Raw genomic sequence first — 22,462 nt, 5'->3', positions numbered from 1 at the left:
AGATTCTTTGGAATTTTCTACATAGACAGCCTTGTCATCTCTGGATAAAGACAGGTTTATTTCCCCATTTTCTTTACTATGTTTTTATTGATTTCAGGGAAAGGGAAAGAGAGATAGAAACTTCCATGACGAGAGAGAATCATCAATCGGCTGCCTCCTGCACACCCATTACTGAGTATCGAGCCTGCAACCCAGGCAGGTGCCCTCTCTCTCTCTCTCTCTCCCTCTCCTTTCCTCTCTGAAATCAATAAAAATATTTTTTTTAAAAAAGAAAATGTTTGGAGTCTCTCTGGAAAACAGGTCAGCAACAAAGTGCTGCTAAACCCAACACACAGTCATTAGGATCTGATGCAGTCAAGTATGGGTGATATTTCTACACCTGGCTGGAGTGCCCTGGAAATCCCAGTCAGGGAAATCAGTTAGCATGACTCAAATCAAAGGCGACCATCAAAACTACCAGTATCTGCAAAGGAATTAGTACGTACTTTGAAAAAAAATCTGAAAAGCCACAAGAAAGGGAAAGGAGATCACGTACCCACCCCCAAAACAAAACTTTCAGATACCAAAATATATATATATATATCAAATAAGAAAATAAACAGAAAGAAAGCAACCCCACCCCAAAGTGAACATCCAAAACCATAATTAAAAGGAGAGAAGAAAGAGAAAGACGTACCTGGTCCTCGGATAGGAAGACGTATATGATTAAAAACCACTTTTTCCCACAAATTAATTTATTACAGTTGAGGAAATTGCAGTCTAAACTGTAATTTCTTCCAACGAGAAGACACATGAGACAACAGGAGGCAGAAGAAGGGATGCACAGATCACAGCACAAAAATGGAGCCAGTCACAGATGACGATACAGCAACAGTGCGGATGGCATTACAGATAAATGGGCAATTATTGGCAAATAATCGCAAGTCATGGCAAGTAACTTGGCAACGTCACGATTTCAAATTAAAAATTTTTTTTCTCATGATTGAAGGATTGGAATTTTAAAGAAAACAGAAAAGAGTTAGAAGTTCACACAGGTGACGAGTCTTATGGAATCCGCATAAACAGCTTTCCGAAATGACATGAGACTCAGAAGCCATACAAGCGAACATGGTAGTACTTGGACACAGAACAGTTATACACAGTCTTACAGCAGAAACGAGGTTTGAGAGGGTGTGGAAAGTATCTGTAATGCTTGACAATCGAAAGCTTACTGTCCCGATCATAAAGGAGCTCTTCAAAGTAAGAAACAGACGCCCCCCCCGCGCCCCACCACCAAAATTAGACAGAAAGAGGAAATGAAGAGATACAGATGGCTACTCAAATATGAGAAAATGACCGAACTCAAAAACGAAAGAAATACAATTTAAGACAATAGTTTGGGCTATCACATTGGCAAAGATTTCCAATAGGCATGAAATCCATGATCTGGGAGGCCAGGGAAACGTTGGCCATCTTATTGGTTGCCATTGGAGTGGTAACAGTTGGTACCATGTTATTAAGGAAATCTGGTGATAATCTTCAAAACTGAAAATGTGCCTGTTCTGAATCCCAGTATATCAGCGGCTGAGTGATGATGATGATATACCAGGGACAGATGCAAAATTATTGCTCTAGAGGGAGGTCCATTGCACAGAAATGTGGTGCAAACCTCAGTGTTTGCGAATGAGAGAACATGGGATTATATTCTATCTACGTAACAGTCATGCAGTCATTCCATAAATGACACAGATGTGCGTTACTGAGGTAGAAAAAGCTGTTCACGGAAAGGCAGCATGTGGAAGAACTGTACAATATGGTCCCACTTCCAGAGCCCCCTCCCAAAACAGCTTGCGTGTTCGTGTGCATGTGCATGTACATGTGTGTGTGTGTGTATGTGCAAAACTCCCTTAGTAGAGATAGAATTAGGGCCCGGCTCATGTGGCTCAGTGGTTGAGCATTGACCTATGAACCAAAAGGTTCCGGTTTGATTCCCGGTCAGGGACATGCCTGGGTTGAGGGCTCGATCCCCAGGAGGGGGTGCGCAGGAGGCAGCTGATCAATGATTCTCTCTCATCATTGATGTTTCTCTCTCTCTCTCTCTCTCCCTTCCTGTCTGAAATCAATAAAAAACATTTTTTTTAAAAAAGAGAGATAGAATTAGGAGAGAGGAGTGCACTTAATTTATATCTTTAGATCTGCTTTGAAATTTTAGGGGAAAAACCATGCAGCATTTCTTTTTAAAAAATGTACCCCTCACCAGCCAATGAAAATTGTCAATTGATACCTATGAGAGCACTGAGGCATTCCATCATTTTGATTGTCTTGTGCAAATACTACTTCCTCTACTGAGGCTCTTGGGATTGAGTGAAGTGGCAGCCAAGGAAACGGTCACCACGCCCAAAGTAAAGTCAGCGATGACAGCCCAACATGACCATTGCTCAGCTAAGCATGTCTTATCTGCAGGAGGGGTCCGCAGCGACACGGGACGGCGGGGAAGCTCTGTGTAGAGGAACGACTGCAGTGTCGTGTGGCCGACGCTGGCGATGAAGCGACGGCAGCACCCGGAGAAGCAAATCCACCTGCGGGGACACGGAGGGGACATGGCGAAGGTGAGGGACACGTTTTCTAAGGCCAGGAGTCTTGAGGGCACCCTCACATCCCCGTCTTCTACGTGTGCTGGGGGAAATCTACCCAGACACACAGGGGCAGCCATGCTTGCAGCAGCTGGGCCCCTGCTGTGGCCAGAAAAATGCCTTTAAAAATGCCTAAGGTCCGTCTGGCTGGTGTGGCTCGGTGGGAGAGCACTGATCCAGAAACCAAGAGGTCCCCGGCTCCATTCCCAGTCAGGGCACGTGCCGGAGTCGTGGGCTGGATCCCCAGGAGGGGGTGTGCAGGAGGCAGCCGATCAATGTCGCTCTCTCTCTCTCTCTCTCTCTCACCGCCCCCCGCCCCCGCCTCCCGTCCCCTCTCTCTAAAAATCAATAAAAACATATGTATTTTTTTAAAGTGAAGGAAACCCTTCAGAGGCCCAGGACACGTGTCACCGGACGTGGAGAAAAGCTATGAAGACAGGTGAGAGCAGCTGTCTCTCTTCATTCTTCACGCAGTGTGGCCCTTGGGCCCATTAGAATGACCCCGAAGCCATCCATCCCTAGGAGGCTCCCATCGACCCCTCTACCCAGACTTGCGCGCTGCCAGGAAGCGAGAACTACTCTGATGAAACCTCACCTGCAGCGGGTGGCCCTGGAACCGCAGGCAGGCCAAACGCTCGCTCGGTCTGAAGAGTCTTGTCTCGGCGATTTATGGGCGGCATTCACGCCCCAAAGCGTTCCCAAGACGTCAGGTTCTGAGGGGGAAAAGGCCAGCCAGCGTGGGTGCTGGGAAGTCACCCACTATAACGGTACGTAAGAAACGTTCTAATAAAAATTCTGTGACCTAATTTTTACAGCTTCCTGTTATACATAATTATTAATAGCAAACTACAATGTTCGCTAATGATCGATTACTATCATCGTGTTGCATTCATTTCCCTTACGCGCAGGCGCACCATTTCTCTCCACTAATATTAGCAGCGAATATTTTAGCAGCCCATGGCCACGTCATTAGTCTTGGACTGACTTGTTTGGTGTGCGCAACAGGAAATATTTAGCTTTCGGAGAACAAAAAAATAGATTTATTTGCGTTACGTTTATTCATTTGTGCAGTTATTCAATGTCTGGTAAGTTCATGTTCAAGAAAAATGTTAATTTTTATTAAAATGTTCTATTATTTTATGTTAACGACGACTCCTCTATTTCATCCCTTTGTATTCAGCATGTCTCTATGGAAATAAACCTACGTTTCTATGAAAATGGAAACTTTGGTTTTTGGCGGCCCACATAAACTTAAACATTATTTATTTGGCCCATTTTAGCCTTTGAATTTGACATGCTGGATGTACACATAAACTGCACATGAAGACACATGCGTGTAATCTCCTTTAACACAAAGCATGTTGGAGTGTGGGGACCTGTGCTGACACACCCAACTGTCCCTTCCCCCGAGGTCTGACACACACGAGAGGCAGGCTAACAATATGTCAGCGAGATCAATGTTTCCATTTCATTCAGACCAAATGTCATAAAACAATTATTTGAAATATGTCTTCATTGATTTTTTTAAAGGATCTGTTACTTATTTTTTTAAATATATTTTTACTGACTTCTGAGAGGAAGGGAGAGAGAGAGAGAAACATCAATGATGAGAGAGAATCACTGATAGGCTGCGTCCTGCACGCCCCTTACTGGGGATTGAGCCCATAACGCGGGCTGTACCCTGACTGGAATCGAACCCGGACCCTTCAGTTCACAGGCCAATGCTCTATCCACTGAGCCAAACCAGGCAGGACTGTCCTCACTGATTTTAGAGAGACAGCAAGGGATAGAGAGAGAGAAACATCAATGATGAGAGAGAATCATGGATCGGCTGCCTCCCGCATGCCGCCTACTGGGGATCAAGCCTGCAACCTGGGCCTGTGCCCTGACTGGGAATCCAATCTGGACCTCCTGGTTCACAGGTACATGCTCAACCAATGAACCATCCCGGCTGGACCATAATTTCAATCTTTTTAACTTCATCCAGTCGCGTTTTATGACTTAGCATAGATCTACCCTAGAGAATGTTCTAGGTGTGTTTGAAAATAATTTGGGTTCTGCTGCTGCTGGGTGACCTAGATATCAGCTCGCGTAGGTTGATTAGATTGCTCAGGTTTTCTATAACCCCACCAATTCGTTGTTTAACTGGTCTTCAATTGTTAAGAAGAAGGTATTGGAGAGTCCAGTTTTTATCACTGATTTTCCCTTCGATCCTGTCAGCTATTGCTTTCTGTAATTTCAGACACTGCTGTAGGGTGATTGTGTTGTTTATAATTGTTATATATCCAATCAGAAAGACTGTATGACCCCTATGTTCACTGCAGCATCATGTACAATAACCAAGTTTTGGAAGCAGCCAAGTACCCATCACTACATGAGTGGATAAAAGAGCTGTGGGACATTTACAGAAGGGAATACTACACAACTTTAAAAAAAAAAAAGAGAAAAAAAATCTTACCTTTTTGCGACAGCAGCATGGACCTGGAGAGCGTTATGCTAAGTAAAACAAGCCAATCAGAGAAAGGTAAATACCATATGATCTCACTTGTATGTGGAATCTAATGAACTAATAAACAAAACAGAAACAGACTTATCGATACAGAGAACGGACTAACAGCTCTCAGAGGGGAGGGGCTCGGTAAAAAAAAAAAGGTAAAGGAATCTTACAGCTAAAAGCCCTCATAGACACAGACAACAGCATGGCGATTCCCAGTGGGAAAGGAAGGTGGGGGAGGTAGAAGAGGTAAAGAGGAGATAAATGGTGATGACAGGAGACGTGACGTTGGGTGGTGAACACCATACAATACACCAAGCTTGTCAAACTCGAGGACCATGGGCCGCATGCGGCCCACAATGAATATTTTTGTGGCCCAGCCAATATGACGGTATGTAAGAAAAGTCTTAATAAAAATTTCCTAACTTTATTAATAATGAAATACAACATTCGCTAATAATGGATTCTATCACTGCGTTGCATTCATTTCCCTTAGGCGCCTTACGCGCAGGCCCACCATTTCTCCCCACTAATACTAGCAGAAAACATTTTAGCAGCCAATGGCCACATCATTAGTCTTGGGCTGACTTGTTTGGTGTGTGCAACAGAAAATATTTCACTTTCAGAGAACAAAAAAAATAGGTTTATTTGCATTATGCTTATTAATTTGTGCAGTTATTCAGTGTCTGGTAAGTTACTGTTCAAGAAAAAAACATTACTTTTTATTAAAATGTTCTACTGTTTTACGTTAATGACGACGCATTTATTTCAGCCCTTTGGATTCAGCATGTCTCTATCGAAATAAACCTACGTTTCTATGAAAATTAAAGCTTTTGTTTTTTTGCGGCCCACAAACACGTAACCCTTGTTCATTTGGCCTGTGTTAGCCTTTGAGTTTGACATGCTTCCAATATACAGATGATGTATTATAGAATTGTACAGCTGAAACCTACATAATTTTATTAACCAGAGTTCCCCCAATAAATGCAATATAAAGGGAAAAAACTGATTGGCTTTGGCAAAGAAGTCTGTTTACCATCACGAGAGATCCACCAGCGTCCCACAGATCCCGGCCTGCCTCCCTCCGAGGGCGCCATCCCACCAGCGAGCCTCACAGGTTTCCCGGAGCATCACGCAGGCACGTGTTCACAGGCAGCCTCACCTGGGAGGTGACGAGAAATCACATCCATGATTGAGAATCCTGCCCAGGATCTCAGGCAACAAGACCCATGTGAAACGGGGCCCAAGGGAAGCTGTGCACCTGTCTATCAAGATCCACTTTCCCTAGGGAGTGACTGCGGGTGCGTGATACCACCACTGTGACAAGGGGAGCTGTCCCTGGGGCTCTGAACGTGCTGGACCTCAGTTACCGATGAGAACGACGACGGTTGTGGTTCTCACTCATTTTGTTCAGCCCAAGGAATGTTGGTTTGGTTTTTTTGGGGGAATCATCATCGATCCCAGCACGTTCTAAAAAATGGAGCTGCCGGATGGTGGCTCATTGGGTGCGGCGAGGACTTCAGAGTCCGCCAGGGCCTGCAGGGCCAGGTCCCACCACTGAGCAAGGAACACTCGGTCCATGTGGGAGGGAAACCCTGTGTGCCATCGGGACACCCAAACAAGCCGCCTCCAGCAGCTCCAAACCCACAAGCTGATGGCTGAGCGAGGAGCAGAGCATCGCTTACCTTCCTGGGGATCCCGGCTCCGTGCCCGCTCAGGCACCCTTCCTCGGTGACTCCCGGGGAATCGGACCATCCAGGCAGACAACGGGCTTTTCGTCTTGGCCGATGCAGACCATGGCGCTGGGGCTGCACCTGAGAAGTGGACACAAATCACAGGGGTGTTTGAGTCATGCGCCCAGGTCGTCAGGTAAAATCACTGCCCTCCTCTTCCCTTTTGTGGGCCTTATTCTAATTGTCCGCTAGGCCTGTCCCTGAGGCAAGAGTGAGGGCAGGTGTGACTTCCTGTGTGCAGGTGGGTTGCAAATATGGATGCAAGTGGTGGGTACAGGACTCCGCATGTGAAAAATGAAGCCCTGTGGGCAGGCTACGCTGGCTCAGTGGTTCAGCATCAACCAATGAACTAGGAGGTCAGGGTTCAATTCCCAGTTAGGGCACAAGGCCAGGTTGCAGTCTTGTTTGCCAGGAGTCAGCGTGCAGGAGGCAGTCAATCATTAAGTCTCTCTCATCATTGATGTTTCTCTCTCTCTCTCTCCCTCTCCCTTCCTCTCTGAAATCAAAAAGAAAATGTACTTTAAAAAGACTCATCCAACACCAAAAAAATGCTCTCTGATGCTAAACGCTGGGAGGGCCTGCATGAGTGTGACAAGGGGAGCTGTCCCTCACTCCTGTCCCTGGGATACGGAACGTGCTGGACCTCAGTTACCGATGAGAACGACGACGGGTGTAGTTCTCACTCATTTTGTTCAGCTTTTCCAAGGAATGTTGGTTTGGGTTTTTTTTTGGAGGAATCATCATCGATCCCAGCACGTTCTGGACACAGGGCCTTGGCCCAGACACATGGTTCCCATGGGCTGATCTTGGGACAGAGAAAGGCTTACCTTCCTGAGCGCCCGGGGGCATGAGGCAGACCCGGGGCTACTCTTCTTCCAGGACCCGCCCACGTCTGACCCCCAGGTAGAGAGCAAGGTGCTCCGTCCAGGCAGATGACAGGTCTTTCATGATGACGCCACCTGGGGGAGTGAAGAGAAACCACATGCACATTTGAGAAATTGATTCAGCTTCTCAGGTCACATGATCAACAACACCCTTTCCCCAGTACAGCCTGCACCTGTCCTTCATCCCTCTATCCCTTAGGGGTGAGATGGGCGTGTGTGACACCATGAGGTGGGCAGGTAGGCAGCTGGGCTGATGCCCTGGGAGGTGCCTGATGAGTGTGCCAAGGGGAAGCTGTCCCTCACTCCTGTCCCTGGGGCTCTGAACGTGCTGGACCTCAGTTTCCGATGAGAACGACGACGGTATGAGTTCTCACTCATTTTGTTCAGCTCCAAGGAATGTTGGTTTGGTTTTTTTTTGGGGAATCATCATCGATCCCAGCACGTTCTAAAAAATGGAGCTGCCGGATGGTGGCTCATTGGGTGAGGCAATGACCTCAGAGTCCTCCAGGGCCTGCAGGGCCAGGTCCCACCACCAAGCGAGGAACACTCAGTCCACGTCGCAGGGAAACCCCGTGAACCATTGATACACCCAACAAGCCGCCTCCAGCAGCTCCAAACCCAAACCTAATGGCTGAGCGAGGAGCAGAGCATCGCTTACCTTCCTGGGGATCCTGGCTCTGTGCCCACTCAGGCACCCTTCCTCGGTGACTCCCGGGGACTTTGCACATCCAGGCAGACAACGGGCATCTCGTCTTGGCTGATACAGACCCTGGCGCTGGGCTGCACCTGAGATGTGGACACAAATCACAGGGGCGTTTGAGTCATGTGCCCAGGTCGTGAGGTAAAATCGCTGCCCTCCTCTTCCCTTTCCTGGGCCTTAATCTAATTGTCCCCTAGGCCTGTCCCTGAGGCATGAGTGAGGGCAGGTGTGACTTCCTCCTTGCAGGTGGGTTGCAAAAATGGATGCAGGTGGTGGGTACAGGCCTCCGCATGTGAAAAATGAAGCCTTGTGGGCAGGCTGGTGTGGCTCAGTGGTTCAGCATCCACCAATGAACCAGGAGGTCAGGGTTCAATTCCCAGTTAGGGCACAAGCTCAGGTTGCGGTCATGTTTGCCAGTAGTGGGCGTGCAGGAGGCAGTAAACCAATAAATCTCTCACCTAATTGATGTTTATCTCTCTCTCTCCCTCTCCCTTCCTCTCTGAAATCAAAAAGAAAATTTACATTAATGAGAGGCAACCAACTCTAAAAAAATGCACTCTGATGCTGAAAACTGGGAGGGCCTGCATGAGTGTGACAAGGGAAGCTGTCCCTCACTCCTGTCCCTGGGATACGGAACGTGCTGGACCTCAGTTACCGATGAGAACGACGACGGGTGTAGTTCTCACTCATTTTGTTCAGCTTTTCCAAGGAATGTTGGTTTGGGTTTTTTTTGGAGGGAGTCATCATCGATCCCAGCACGTTCTGGACACAGGGCCTTGGCCCAGACACAGGAGTTCCAATTGGCTGACCGTGGGACAGAGAAAGGCTTACCTTCCTGAGCGCCTCGGGGGCATGAGGCAGAACCAGGGCAACACTTCTTCCAAGACCCGGCGACATCTGACCCCCAGGTAGGGAGCGAGTTGGTCCCGTCAAGGTGGAGGACAGGTCTTTCATGATGACGCCACCTGGGGAGTGAAGAGAAACCACATGCACATTTGAGAAACTCATTCAACTTCTCAGGTCACATGATCCACACCACCTTTCCCCAGTACAGCCTGCACCTGTCCTTCATCCCTCTATCCCTTAGGGGTGAGATGGGCGTGTGTGACACCATGAGGTGGGAGGTAGGCAGCTGGGCTGATGCCCTGGGAGGTGCCTGATGAGTGTGACAAGGGAAGCTGTCCCTCACTCCTGTCCCTGGGGCTCTGAACGTGCTGGACCTCAGTTTCCGATGAGAACGACGACGGTATGAGTCCTCACTCATTTTGTTCAGCTCCAAGGAATGTTGGTTTGGTTTTTTTGGGGGGGAATCATCATCGATCCCAGCACGTTCTAAAAAATGGAGCTGCTCGAAGGTGGCTCATTGGGTGAGGCAAGGACCTCGGAGTCCTCCAGGGCCTGCAGGAACAGGTCCCACCACTGAGGGACGAACACTCAGTCCATGTCGGAGGGAAACCCCGTGTGCCATCGGGACACCCAAACAAGCCGCCTCCAGCAGCTCCAAACCCAAAGCTAATGGCTGAGCAAGGAGCAGAGCATCGCTTACCTTCCTGGGGATCCTGGCTCCGTGCCCACTCAGGCACCCTTCCTCGGTGACTCCCGGGGACTTTGCACATCCAGGCAGACAACGGGCATCTCGTCTTGGCTGATACAGACCCTGGCGCTGGGGCTGCACCTGAGAAGTGGAGACAAATCACAGGGGTGTTTGAGTCATGTGCCCAGGTCGTCAGGTAAAATCCCTGCCCTCCTCTTCCTTTTCCTGGGCCTTCATCTGATTGTCCCCTAGGCCTGTCCCTGAGGCATGAGTGAGGGCAGGTGTGACTTCCTGTGTGCAGGTGGGTGCAAATATGGATGCAGGTGGTGGGTACAGGCCTCCGCATGTGAAAAATGAAGCCCTGTGGGCAGGCTGGTGTCGCTCAGTGGTTCAGCATCAACCAATGAACCAGGAGGTCAGGGTTCAATTCCCAGTTAGGGCACATGCCCAGCTTGCAGTCTTGTTTGCCAGTAGTTGGCGTGCAAGAGGCAGTCAATCAATAAATCTCTCTCATCATTGTTGTTTATCTCTCCCTCTCTCTCCCTCTCCCATCCTCTCTGAAAAATAAAAAGAAAATGTATTTTAAAAAGAGGCAACTAACTCTAAGAAAATGCTCTCTGATGATGAAAACTGGGAGGGCCTGCATGAGTGTGACAAGGGAAGCTGTCCCTCACTCCTGTCCCTGGGATACGGAACGTGCTGGACCTCAGTTACCGATGAGAACGACGACGGGTGTAGTTCTCACTCATTTTGTTCAGCTTTTCCAAGGAATGTTGGTTTGGGTTTTTTTTGGAGGAGTCATCATCGATCCCAGCATGTTCTGGACACAGGGCCTTAGGTCAGACACACGGTTCCAATTGGCTGACATTGAAACAGAGAAAGGCTTACCTTCCTGAGCGCCCTGGGAGCATGAGGAAAGACACAGGGCTACACTTTTTCCAGGACCTGCCCATGTTGACCCCCTGGTAGAGAGCGAGGTCGTCCTGTCCATGAAGATGACAGGCCTTTCATGATGATGCCAACTGGGGAGTGAAGAGAAACCACATGCACATTTGAGAAACTCACTCACCTTCTCAGGTCACATGATCCACACCAACCTTTCCCCAGGTACAGCCTGCACTTGTCCTTCATCCCTCTATCCCTTAGGGGTGAGATGGGCATGTGTGACACCATGAGGTAGGCACGTAGGCAGCTGGGCTGATGTCCTGGGAGGTGCCTGATGAGTGTGACAAGGGAAGCTGTCCCTCACTCCTGTCCCTGGGGCTCTGAATGTGCTGGACCTCAGTTACCGATGAGAACGACGACGGTATGAGTTCTCACTCATTTTGTTCAGCTCCAAGGAATGTTGGTTTGGTTTTTTTTGGGGAATCATCATCGATCCCAGCACGTTCTAAAAAATGGAGTTGCCAGATGACAGCTCATTGGTTGCGGCAAGGACCTCGGAGTCCTCCAGGGCCTGCAGGGCCAGGTCCCACCACTGAGCGAGGAACACTCAGTCCATGTCGCAGGGAAACCCCGTGAGCCATTGAGACACCCAAACAAGCCGCCTCCAGCAGCTCCAAACCCACAAGCTAATGGCTGAGCGAGGACCAGAGCATCGCTTACCTTCCTGGGGATCCCAGCTCCGTGCCCGCTCAGAAACCCTTCCTCGAGACTCCCGGGGACTCGGGCCATCCAGGCAGACAACGGGCTTCTCGTCTTGGCCGGTGCAGACCCTGGCGCGGGGGCTGCACCTGAGAAGTGGACACAAATCACAGGGGTGTTTGAGTCATGTGCCCAGGGCCTCAGAAATGAACCCACGTCATTGCCCCCTCTTATGGGGCCTGTGCATCCCTCACAGTTTTCTCTCCCTGAGAAATGAGTGGCGGGTATGACGCCATGCGTGCAGGTTGGATGATAGATATTTTGCATGTGTTGGGGGCAATAGACTCCTCAAGCGAAACATGAAGCCCTGTGCCCAGAGTCCTGGACACGCCCCCTTCCTCCCATCAAAAAAACGACTGTTTGTTCAAGAAAAAAAAAAATTCACAAATTTTTTCCCCCCGCAGCTGCTGAAATAGACCCGGAAGTCAATACTAAAAGCACCCACGCTCTACGAACATGCCCCTAAATAGCCTGGATGGTCCTCAACTTGGACATTTTGTCTCTGAGAACGGTCACTGGTCAAATACTCGTGAAGGAAACGACTGGAAGCAGAAACTAACCACCCACACAGAGACGGGCACCGTGAGCATACGGGCTACATGCATGCAGTCTCCCGTAAGGAGACCAGCCACGTCGGGCCAGGCACACTTTTGTGCAAATCAAGCCAGTGCCCCTCAGGGGTAAAAGGGAGAGCAGCTGGTGTCTGTGGTCGTCATCGGCCATCTCCGTAAACACTGCCCCGTGGGACGAGGCCACATTCTCATAGGAAACCACACGTTCCCAGGCATAGAACTCAGGCTCTGACCTGCCAGGAAACCCTGAAGCACCACGGGGTCTTTCAGAAGTAGCATCCTCAGCAAGGCTCCTTTGGCTCAGCGGTGGAGCCTTGACCCATGAACCAGAAGGTCATCATGGTTCGATTCCCGGTCAGGGCACATGCCCGGGGTTGCTGGCTCGATCCCCAGTAGGGGGCATGTAAGAGGCAGCCGACCAATACATGTTTCTGCCTTATCACTGATATTTCTACCTCTCTCCCATTCTCTCTGAGATCAATCCTATATAATAAAAGCCTAATATGCTAAGTGTCCCCTAATCGGGTAATCTGTTCAACCAATCAAATCATAATAGGCTAATAATAAATATGTCAAGGCTGCTCAACCACTTGCTATGATGTGCACTCATCACCAGGGGGCAGACATTCAACAAATGAGCTGCCTCCTGGTGGTCAGAGCACTCCCACAGGGGGAGCGCCTCTCACGCGGAAGCCAAAATCATGGCTGGTGAACGCAGCAGCGTTGGTGAGAGCCTTTCCCGCCTTTGCAGCATCGCTAAGGATGTCCACTACCAGTTTAGGGATTGGGCCTAAGCCGTCAGTTGGAATTCCCCTTAGGGCTCCCATACTGTGAGAGAATGCAGGCTGGAATGAGGGACCCAATGCCGAGTGCACGAATTTTGTGCACCGGCCTCTAGTAAATATATATTAAAAAAATAAAGTAAAATCCATGGGAAGCAGAAGGCCTCCCTCAAACAAACAGAGACAGTACGTGGCATGGAAGGACATGGAGTCCACCTCAACCTGCCCTCCTCCTGCATCCCTGTCCTGGCCATCAACCACCAGCAGCATCACCTTAGAGCTGGGAGCCCAGCAGTCCACATGCATGTGGGTGAAGGGCGAGGGTTACGCGTAGGATTGCACAACTGCAGCACCAAGGCCAACTATCGGCAACATACCCCCAAAACACCTCAGGGAACTCACAATTCCTCACCAAGTCCACAGGCCAGAACAGCTATCGCTACCAGCAGGGAAATGGGGCCTAATCAGGAGCCAGGCAAGTTTTGTCCTTTGGTGCCCAGGTCAGAGCTGCAGGGGCTACCACGGCAGAGGAACGAAGGCCAACACAGATCCACACCATGAGTCCCCGGGACAAGGCCCCGGCCACACCCTCCAAACTCCTACAGAGGAGGTGCCCGATGGCCACCGTACCTACAAGGCACACACATACCAACCAGAACCGTTCTTTCAGGGCCACCCAACCTGGTGGAGAGGCCTGTGACCCTCAGATAGAACAGGGTGAGATGCGGACGCCCTAGGCGGTGCCTGCACCAGTGTGACAAGGGGAAGCTGTCCCTCACTCCTGTCCCTGGGGCTCTGAACGTGCTGGACCTCAGTTACCGATGAGAACGACGACGGTTGTAGTTCTCACTCATTTTGTTCAGCTTTTCCAAGGAATGTTGGTTTGGGTTTTTTTTTGGAGGGAGTCATCATCGATCCGAGCATATTCTGGACACAGGGCCTTGGCCCGGACACACGGTTCCAATTGGCTGACCTTGGGACAGAGAAAGGCTTACCTTCCTGAGCGCCCCGGGGGCATGAGGCAGACCCGGGGCAACACTTCTTCCAGGACACGCCCACGTCCGACCCCCAGGTAGAGAGCAAGGTGGTCCCTTCTAGCAGACGAGAGGCCTTTCATGATGACGCCACCTGGGGAGTGAAGAAAAACCACATGCACATTTGAGAAATTCATTCAGCTTCTCAGGTCACATGATCAACACCACCCTTTCCCCAGTACAGCCTGCACCTGTCCTTCATCCCTCTATCCCTTAGGGGTGAGATGGGCGTGTGTGACACCATGAGGTGGGCAGGCAGGCAGCTGGGCTGATGCCCTGGGAGGTGCGTGATGAGTGTGCCAAGGGAAGCTGTCCCTAACTCCTGCCCCGGGGGCTCTGAACGTGCTGGACCTCAGTTTCCGATGAGAACGACGACGGTATGAGTTCTCACTCATTTTGTTCAGCTCCAAGGAATGTTGGTTTGGTTTTTTGGGGGAATCATCATCGATCCCAGCACGTTCTAAAAAATGGACCTGCTGGATGGTGGCTCATTGGGTACGGCAAGGACCTCGGAGTCCGCCAGGGCCTGCAGGGCCAGGTCCCACCACTGAGCAAGGAACACTCAGTCCATGTGGGAGGGAAACCCCGTGTGCCATCGGGACACCCAAACAAGCCGCCTCCAGTAGCTCCAAACCCAAAAGCCAAAGGCTGAGCGCGGAGCAGAGCATCGCTTACCTTCCTGGGGATCCCGGCTCCGTGCCCGCTCAGGCACCCTTCTTCCGTGACTCCCGGGGACGTAGACCATCCAGGCAGACAACGGGCTTCTCGTCTTGGCCGATGCAGACCATGGCGCGGGGGCTGCACCTGAGATGTGGACACAAATCACAGGGGCGTTTGAGTCATGTGCCCAGGTAGTCAGGTAAAATCGCTGCCCTCCTCTTCCCTTTCCTGGGCCTTCATTTGATTGTCCCCTAGGCCTATCCCTGAGGCATGAGTGAGGGCAGGTGTGACTTCCTCCTTTCAGGAGGGTTGCAAATATGGATGCAGATGGTGGATACAGGCCTCCGCATGGGAAAAATGAAGCCCTGTGGGCAGGCTGGTGTCCCTCAGTGGTTCAGCATCAACCAATGAACCAGAAGGTCAGGGTTCAATTCCCAGTTAGGGCACAAGGCCAGGTTGCAGTCTTGTTTGCCAGTAGTGGTCGTGCAGAAGGCAGTCAATCAATGAGTCTCTCTCATCATTGATGTTTATCTCTCTCTCTCTCTCTCCCTCTCCCTTCCTCTCTGTAATTAAAAAGAAAATGTATTTTAAAAAGACTCATCCAACACCAAAAAAATGCACTCTGATGCTAAACACTGGGAGGGCCTGCATGAGTGTGACAAGGGGAGCTGTCCCTCACTCCTGTCCCTGGGATACGGAACGTGCTGGACCTCAGTTACCGATGAGAACGACGACGGGTGTAGTTCTCACTCATTTTGTTCAGCTTTTCCAAGGAATGTTGGTTTGGGTTTTTTTTTTGGAGGAGTCATCATCGATCCCAGCACGTTCTGGACACAGGGCCTTGGCCCAGACACACGGTTCCAATTGGCTGATCTTGGGACAGAGAAAGGCTTACCTTCCTGAGCGCCCTGGGGCATGAGGCAGACCCGGGGCTACTCTTCCTCCAGGACCCGCCCACGTCCGACCCCCAGGTAGAGAGCAAGGTGTTCCCTTCTAGCAGACAAGAGGCCTTTCATGATGATAGCACCTGGGGGAGTGAAGAGAAACCACATGCACTTTTGAGAAATTGATTCAGCTTCTCAGGTCACATGATCCACACCACCCTTTCCCCAGGTACAGCCTGCACTTGTCCTTCATCCCTCTATCCCTTAGGGGTGAGATGGGTGTGTGTGACACCATCAGGTCGGCAGGTAGGCAGCTGGGCTGATGCCCTGGGAGGTGCCTGATGAGTGTGCCAAGGGGAAGCTGTCCCTCACTCCAGTCCCTGGGGCTCTGAACGTGCTGGACCTCAGTTTCCGATGAGAACGACGACGGTATGAGTTCTCACTCATTTTGTTCAGCTCCAAGGAATGTTGGTTTGGTTTTTTGGGGGAATCATCATCGATCCTAGCACGTTCTAAAAAAGAGAGCTGCCGGATGGTGGCTCATTGGGTGGGGAAAGACCTCGGAGTCCGCCAGGGCCTGAGGGAACAGGTCCCACCACTGAGCAAGGAACACTCAGTCCATGTCGGAGGGAAACCCCATGTGCCTTCGGGACACCCAAACAAGCCACCTCCAGCAGCTCCAAACCCACAAGCTAATGGCTGAGTGAGGAGCAGAGCATCGCTTACCTTCCTGGGGATTCTGGCCCCGTGCCCGATGAGGCACCTTCCTCGGTGACTCCCGGGGACTCAGGCCATCCAGGCAGACAATGGGCTTCTCGTCTTGGCCGATGCAGACCCCGGCGCTGAGGCTGCACCTGAGAAGTGGACACAAATCACAGGGGTGTTTGAGTCATGTGCCCAGGTCGTCAGGTAAAATCCCTGCCCTCCTCTTCCTTTTCGTGGGCCTTAATCTAATTGCCCCCTAGGCCTGTCCCTGAGACATGAGTGAGGGCAGGTGTGACTTCCTGTGTGCAGGTGGGTTGCAAATATGGATGCAGTTGGTGGGTACAGGCCTCCACATGTGAAAAATGAAGCCCTGTGGGCAGGCTGGTGTCACTCAGTGGTTCAGCATCAACCAATGAACCAGGAGGTCAGGGTTCAATTCCCAGGTATGCCACATGCCCAGGTTGCAGTCTTGTTTGCCAGTAGTGGGCGTGCAGGAGGCAGTCAATCACTAAGTCTCTCTCGCCCTAACCGGTTTGGCTCAGTGGATAGAGTGTCGGCCTGGGGACTCAAGGGTCCCAGGTTCGATTCCGATCAAGGGCATGTACCTTGGTTGCAGGCACATCCCCAGTACGGCGTGTACAGGAGGCAGGTAATCGATGCTTCTCTCTCGTCGATGTTTCTAACTCTCTATCCCTCTCCCTTCCTATCTTTAAAATCAATAAAATATATTTTTTTAAAAATGAGTCTCGCTCATCATTGATGTTTATCTCTCCCTCTCCCTCCCTCTGCAAACCTCTCTGAAAATAAAAAGAAAATATATTTTAAAAAGAGGCAACTAACTCTAAGAAAATGCTCTCTGATGATGAAAACTGGGAGGGCCTGCATGAGTGTGACAAGGGAAGCTGTCCCTCACTCCTGTCTCTAGGATACGGAACGTGCTGGACCTCAGTTACCGATGAGAACGACGACGGGTGTAGTTCTCACTCATTTTGTTCAGCTTTTCCAAGGAATGTTGGTTTGGGTTTTTTTTGGAGGAGTCATCATCGATCCCAGCACGTTCTGGACACAGGGCCTTGGCCCAGACACACGGTTCCAATTGGCTGACCTTGAGACAGAGAAAGGCTTACCTTCCTGAGTGCCTTGGGGGCATGAGGCAGAACCAGGGCAACACTTCTTCCAAGACCCAGCGATATCTGACCCCCAGGTAGAGAGCAAGGTGGTCCCGTCAAGGTGGAGGACAGGTCTTTCATGATGATGCCACCTGGGGAGTGAAGGGAAACCACATGCACTTGTGAGAAACTCATTCAGCTTCTAAGGTCACATGATCCACACCACCTTTCCCCAGTACAGCCTGCACCTGTCCTTCATCCCTCTATCCCTTAGGGGTGAGATGGGTGTGTGTGACACCATGAGGTGGGCAGGTAGGCAGCTGGCTGACGCCCTGGGAGGTGCCTGATGAGTGTGCCAAGGGAAGCTGTCCCTCACTCCTGTCCCTGGGGCTCTGAACGTGCTGGACCTCAGTTTCCGATGAGAACGACGACGGTATGAGTTCTCACTCATTTTGTTCAGCTCCAAGGAATGTTGGTTTGGTTTTTTTGGGGGGGAATCATCATCGATCCCAGCACGTTCTAAAAAATGGAGCTGCCAGATGACGGCTCATTGGGTGCGGCAAGGACCTCGGAGTCCTCCAGGGCCTGCAGGACCAGGTCCCACCACTGAGCGAGGAACACTCAGTCCATGTCGGAGGGAAACCCCATGTTCCTCGGGTCACCCAAACAAGCCGCCTCCAGCAGCTCCAAACCCACAAGCTAATGGCTGAGTGAGGAGCAGAGCATCGCTTACCTTCCTGGGGATCCCGGCTCCGGTCCCTCTCAGGCACCCTTCCTCGGTGACTCCCGGTGACTCAAGCCATCCAGGCAGACAACAGGCTTCTCATCTTGGCCAATGCAGACCCTGGCGCTGGGGCTGCACCTGAGAAGTGGACACAAATCACAGGGGTGTTTGAGTCATGTGCCCAGGTCGTCAGGTAACATCCCTGCCCTCCTCTTGCCTTTAGCGGTCCTTCATCTGATTGTCCCCTAGGCCTGTCCCTGATGCATGAGTGAGGGCAGGTGTGACTTCCTGTGTGCAGATGGGTTGCAAATATGGATGCAGGTGGTAAGTACAGGCGTCTGCATGTGAAAAATGAAGCCCTGTTGGCAGTCTATGGTGGCTCAGTGGTTGAGAGAGGTCATGGCTCAATATTTCGTCAAGGGACATGGGCAGGCTGTGGGCTCGATCCAAAGTGGGGAACGTGCAGGAGGCAACCAATTAAGGATTCGCTCTCATCATGATGTTTCTCTCTCTCCATCCCTCTTCCTCTCTAAAATCAATAAAAAATATCTTATAACAACTAGTAACCATCACCACAAAAAATCTCTGTGATGCAGAAGCACTGGGAGGGGCTGCATGAGTGTGACAAGGGAAGCTGTCCCTCACTCCTGTCCCTGGGATACGGAACGTGCTGGACCTCAGTTACCGATGAGAACGACGACGGGTGTAGTTCTCACTCATTTTGTTCAGCTTTTCCAAGGAATGTTGGTTTGGGTTTTTTTTTTGGAGGAGTCATCATCGATCCCAGCACGTTCTGGACACAGGGCCTTGGCCCAGACACACGGTTCCAATTGGCTGACCTTGGGACAGAGAAAGGCTTACCTTCCTGAGCGCCCCGGGGGCATGAGGCAGACCCGGGGCAACACTTCTTCCAGGACACGCCCATGTCCGACCCCACGGTAGAGAGCAAGGTGGTCCCTTCTAGCAGACGAGAGGCCTTTCATGATGACACCACCTGGGGAGTGAAGAAAAACCACACGCACATTTGAGAAATTCATTCAGCTTCTCAGGTCACATGATCCACACCACCCTTTCCCCAGGTACTGTCTGCACTTGTCCTTCATCCCTCTATCCCTTAGGGGTGAGATGGGCGTGTGTAACACCATGAGGTGGGCAGGTAGGCAGCTGTGCTGATGCCCTGGGAGGTGCCTGATGAGTGTGCCATAGGAAAGCTGTCCCTCACTCCTGTCCCTGGGGCTCTGAACGTGCTGGACCTCAGTTTCCGATGAGAACGACGATGGTATGAGTTCTCACTCATTTTGTTCAGCCCAAGGAATGTTGGTTTGGATTTTTTAGGGGAATCATCATCGATCCCAGCACGTTCTAAAACATGGAGCTGCCGGATGGTGGCTCATTGGGTGCGGCAATGACCTCAGATTCCTCCCGGGCCTGCAGGGCCAGGTCCCACCACTGAGCGAGGAACACTCAGTCCATGTCGCAGGGAAACCCCGTGAGCCATTGAGACACCCAAACAAGCCGCCTCCAGCAGCTCCAAACCCACAAGCTAATGGCTGAGCGAGGAGCAGAGCATTGCTTACCTTCCTGGGGATCCCGGGTCCGTGCCCACTCAGAAACCCTTCCTCGAGACTCCCGGGGACTCGGGCCATCCAGGCAGACAACGGGCTTCTCGTCTTGGCCGGTGCAGACCCTGGCGCTGGGGCTGCACCTGAGAAGTGGACACAAATCACAGGGGCGTTTGAGTCATGTGCCCAGGGCCTCAGAAATGAACCCAGGTCATTGCCCCCTCTTACGGGGCCTGTGCATCCCTCACAGTTTTCTCTCCCTGAGAAATGAGTGGCGGGTATGACGCCATGCTTGCAGGTTGGATGACTGATAGGTTGCATGTGTTGCAGGCAATAGCCTCCTCAAGGGAAACATGAAGCCCTGTGCCCAGCGTCCTGGACACGTCCCTGCCTCCCATTAAAAAAAGGACTGTTTGTTCAAGAAAAAAAAATACACGAATTCTTTTTTCATGTGGCTGCTGAAATAGGCCCGGAAGTCATAACAAAAAGATCCCGCGTTCTACGAACATGCCCCTAAATAGCCTGGATGGTGCTCAACTTGGACATTTTGTCCCTGAGAACAGTCACTGGTCAAATACTCATGAAGGAAACGAGTGGAAGCAGAAACTAACCACCCACACATTGACGGGCACCGTGAGCATACGGGCTACATGCATGCAGCCTCCCGTAAGGAGACCAGCCACGTCGGGCCAGGCACACTTTTGTGCAAATCAAGCCAGTGCCCCTCAGGGGTAAAAGGGAGAGCAGCTGGTGTCTGTGGTCGTCATCGGCCATCTCCGTAAACACTGCCCCGTGGGACGAGGCCACATTCTCATAGGAAACCACACGTTCCCAGGCGTAGAACTCAGGCTCTGACCTGCCAGGCAACCCTGAAGCACCACGGGGTCTTTCAGAAGTAGCATCCTCAGCAAGGCTCCTTTGGCTCAGCGGTGGAGCCTTGACCCATGAACCAGAAGGTCATCATGGTTCGATTCCCGGTCAGGGCCCATGCCCGGGGTTGCTGGCTCGATCCCCAGTAGGGGGCATGTAAGAGGCAGCCGACCAATACATGTTTCTGCCTTATCACTGATATTTCTATCTCTCTCCCATTCTCTCTGAGATCAATCCTATATAATAAAAGCCTAATATGCTAAGTGTCCCCTAATCGGGTAATCTGTTCAACCAATCAAATCATAATAGGCTAATAATAAATATGTCAAGGCTGCTCAACCACTTGCTATGATGTGCACTCATCACCAGGGGGCAGACATTCAACAAATGAGCTGCCTCCTGGTGGTCAGTGCACTCCCACAGGGGGAACGCCTCTCAGGCGGAAGCCAAAATCATGGCTGGTGAGCGCAGCAGCGTTGGTGAGAGCCTTTCCCGCCTTTGCAGCATCGCTAAGGATGTCCACTACCAGTTTAGGGATTGGGCCTAAGCCGTCAGTTGGAATTCCCCTTAGGGCTCCCATACTGTGAGAGAATGCAGGCTGGAATGAGGGACCCAATGCCGAGTGCACGAATTTAGTGCACCTGACTCTAGTAAATATATATTTAAAAAATAAAGTAAAATCCATGGGAAGCAGAAGGCCTCCCTCAAACAAACAGAGACAGTACGTGGCATGGAAGGACATGGAGTCCACCTCAACCTGCCCTCCTCCTGCATCCCTGTTCTGGCCATCAACCACCAGCAGCATCACCTCAGAGCTGGGAGCCCAGCAGTCCACATGCATGTGGGCGAAGGGCAAGGGTTACGCGTAGGATGTCACATCTGCAGCACCAAGGCCAACTATCAGCAACATACCCCCAAAACACCTCAGGGAACTCACAATTCCTCACCAAGTCCACAGGCCAGAACAGCTATCGCTACCAGCAGGGAAATGGGGCCTAATCAGGAGCCAGGCAAGTTTTGTCCTTTGGTGCCCAGGTCAGAGCTGCAGGGGCTACCACAGCAGAGGAACAAAGGCCAACACAGATCCACACCATGAGTCCCCGGGGCAAGGCCCCAGCCACACCCTCCAAACTCCTACAGAGGCGGTGCCCGATGGCCACCGTACCTACAAGGCACACACATACCAACCAGAACCGTTCTTTCAGGGCCACCCAACCTGGTGGAGAGGCCTGTGACCCTCAGATAGAACAGGCTGAGATGCGGACGCCCTAGGCGGTGCCTGCATGAGTGTGACAAGGGGAAGCTGTCCCTCACTCCTGTCCCTGGGGCTCTGAACGTGCTGGACCTCAGTTACCGATGAGAACGACGACGGTTGTAGTTCTCACTCATTTTGTTCAGCTCCAAGGAATGTTGGTTTGGTTTTTTGGGGGAATCATCATCGATCCCAACACGTTCTAAAAAATTGAGCTGCCCGATGGTGGCTCACTGGGTGAGGCAAGGACCTCGGAGTCCGCCAGGGCCTGCAGGAACAGGTCCCACCACTGAGCGAGGAACACTCAGTCCATGTCAGAGGGAAACCCCGTGTGCCATCGGGACACCCAAACGAGCCGCCTCCAGCAGCTCCAAACCCACAAGCTAATGGCTGAGCGAGGACCAGAGCATCGCTTACCTTCCTGGGGATCCCGGCTCCGTGCCCGCTCAGATACCCTTCCTCAGGGACTCTCGGGGACTCGGGCCATCCAGGCAGACAACGGGCTTCTCGTCTTGGCCGATGCAGACCCTGGCGCTGGGGCTGTACCTGAGAAGTGGACACAAATCACAGGGGCGTTTGAGTCATGTGCCCAGGGCCTCAGAAATGAACCCACGTCATTGGCCCCTGTGCATCCCTCACAGTTTTCTCTCCCTGAGAAATGAGTGGCGGGTATGACGCCATGCGTGCAGGTTGGATGACTGATAGGT

General features: G+C 51.3%; 11 non-coding genes and 5 pseudogenes across 11 annotated transcripts; all 16 read right to left on the bottom strand.

Annotated features, from left to right (window-relative positions):
• Positions 1-6,463: 6,463 nt before the first annotated feature.
• On the bottom strand, positions 6,464-6,567 carry LOC138998699 (small nucleolar RNA SNORD116; annotated as a pseudogene).
• Positions 6,568-7,478: 911 nt separating this feature from the next.
• On the bottom strand, positions 7,479-7,589 carry LOC138998684 (small nucleolar RNA SNORD116). The gene has a single exon (XR_011469198.1). It is a non-coding gene; the product is annotated as a small nucleolar RNA SNORD116 (small nucleolar RNA).
• Positions 7,590-8,053: 464 nt separating this feature from the next.
• LOC138998690 (small nucleolar RNA SNORD116) lies at positions 8,054-8,159 on the bottom strand. Its single transcript, XR_011469202.1, has one exon. It is a non-coding gene; the product is annotated as a small nucleolar RNA SNORD116 (small nucleolar RNA).
• A 906-nt stretch (positions 8,160-9,065) lies between these two features.
• LOC138998677 (small nucleolar RNA SNORD116) lies at positions 9,066-9,176 on the bottom strand. Its single transcript, XR_011469191.1, has one exon. It is a non-coding gene; the product is annotated as a small nucleolar RNA SNORD116 (small nucleolar RNA).
• A 463-nt stretch (positions 9,177-9,639) lies between these two features.
• LOC138998696 (small nucleolar RNA SNORD116) lies at positions 9,640-9,746 on the bottom strand. Its single transcript, XR_011469206.1, has one exon. It is a non-coding gene; the product is annotated as a small nucleolar RNA SNORD116 (small nucleolar RNA).
• Positions 9,747-10,658: 912 nt separating this feature from the next.
• Positions 10,659-10,768, bottom strand: LOC138998675 (small nucleolar RNA SNORD116). The gene has a single exon (XR_011469189.1). It is a non-coding gene; the product is annotated as a small nucleolar RNA SNORD116 (small nucleolar RNA).
• Positions 10,769-11,233: 465 nt separating this feature from the next.
• LOC138998689 (small nucleolar RNA SNORD116) lies at positions 11,234-11,338 on the bottom strand. The gene has a single exon (XR_011469201.1). It is a non-coding gene; the product is annotated as a small nucleolar RNA SNORD116 (small nucleolar RNA).
• A 2,423-nt stretch (positions 11,339-13,761) lies between these two features.
• On the bottom strand, positions 13,762-13,873 carry LOC138998680 (small nucleolar RNA SNORD116). The gene has a single exon (XR_011469194.1). It is a non-coding gene; the product is annotated as a small nucleolar RNA SNORD116 (small nucleolar RNA).
• A 463-nt stretch (positions 13,874-14,336) lies between these two features.
• LOC138998687 (small nucleolar RNA SNORD116) lies at positions 14,337-14,440 on the bottom strand (annotated as a pseudogene).
• Positions 14,441-15,355: 915 nt separating this feature from the next.
• On the bottom strand, positions 15,356-15,467 carry LOC138998683 (small nucleolar RNA SNORD116). Its single transcript, XR_011469197.1, has one exon. It is a non-coding gene; the product is annotated as a small nucleolar RNA SNORD116 (small nucleolar RNA).
• Positions 15,468-15,932: 465 nt separating this feature from the next.
• LOC138998686 (small nucleolar RNA SNORD116) lies at positions 15,933-16,036 on the bottom strand (annotated as a pseudogene).
• A 1,142-nt stretch (positions 16,037-17,178) lies between these two features.
• On the bottom strand, positions 17,179-17,288 carry LOC138998674 (small nucleolar RNA SNORD116). The gene has a single exon (XR_011469188.1). It is a non-coding gene; the product is annotated as a small nucleolar RNA SNORD116 (small nucleolar RNA).
• A 462-nt stretch (positions 17,289-17,750) lies between these two features.
• LOC138998692 (small nucleolar RNA SNORD116) lies at positions 17,751-17,857 on the bottom strand. The gene has a single exon (XR_011469203.1). It is a non-coding gene; the product is annotated as a small nucleolar RNA SNORD116 (small nucleolar RNA).
• An 886-nt stretch (positions 17,858-18,743) lies between these two features.
• On the bottom strand, positions 18,744-18,855 carry LOC138998681 (small nucleolar RNA SNORD116). The gene has a single exon (XR_011469195.1). It is a non-coding gene; the product is annotated as a small nucleolar RNA SNORD116 (small nucleolar RNA).
• Positions 18,856-19,320: 465 nt separating this feature from the next.
• On the bottom strand, positions 19,321-19,424 carry LOC138998695 (small nucleolar RNA SNORD116; annotated as a pseudogene).
• A 2,420-nt stretch (positions 19,425-21,844) lies between these two features.
• Positions 21,845-21,948, bottom strand: LOC138998691 (small nucleolar RNA SNORD116; annotated as a pseudogene).
• Positions 21,949-22,462: the final 514 nt, after the last annotated feature.

Source organism: Myotis yumanensis, unplaced genomic scaffold (genome assembly GCF_028538775.1).
Source record: "Myotis yumanensis isolate MYYU_CA2020_CCGP unplaced genomic scaffold, mMyoYum1.0.hap1 SCAF_20, whole genome shotgun sequence".
NCBI lineage: Eukaryota > Metazoa > Chordata > Mammalia > Chiroptera > Vespertilionidae > Myotis > Myotis yumanensis.
Note: the sequence above shows the minus strand (reverse complement) of the source record. Positions and strands in the feature narration are given on the sequence as shown.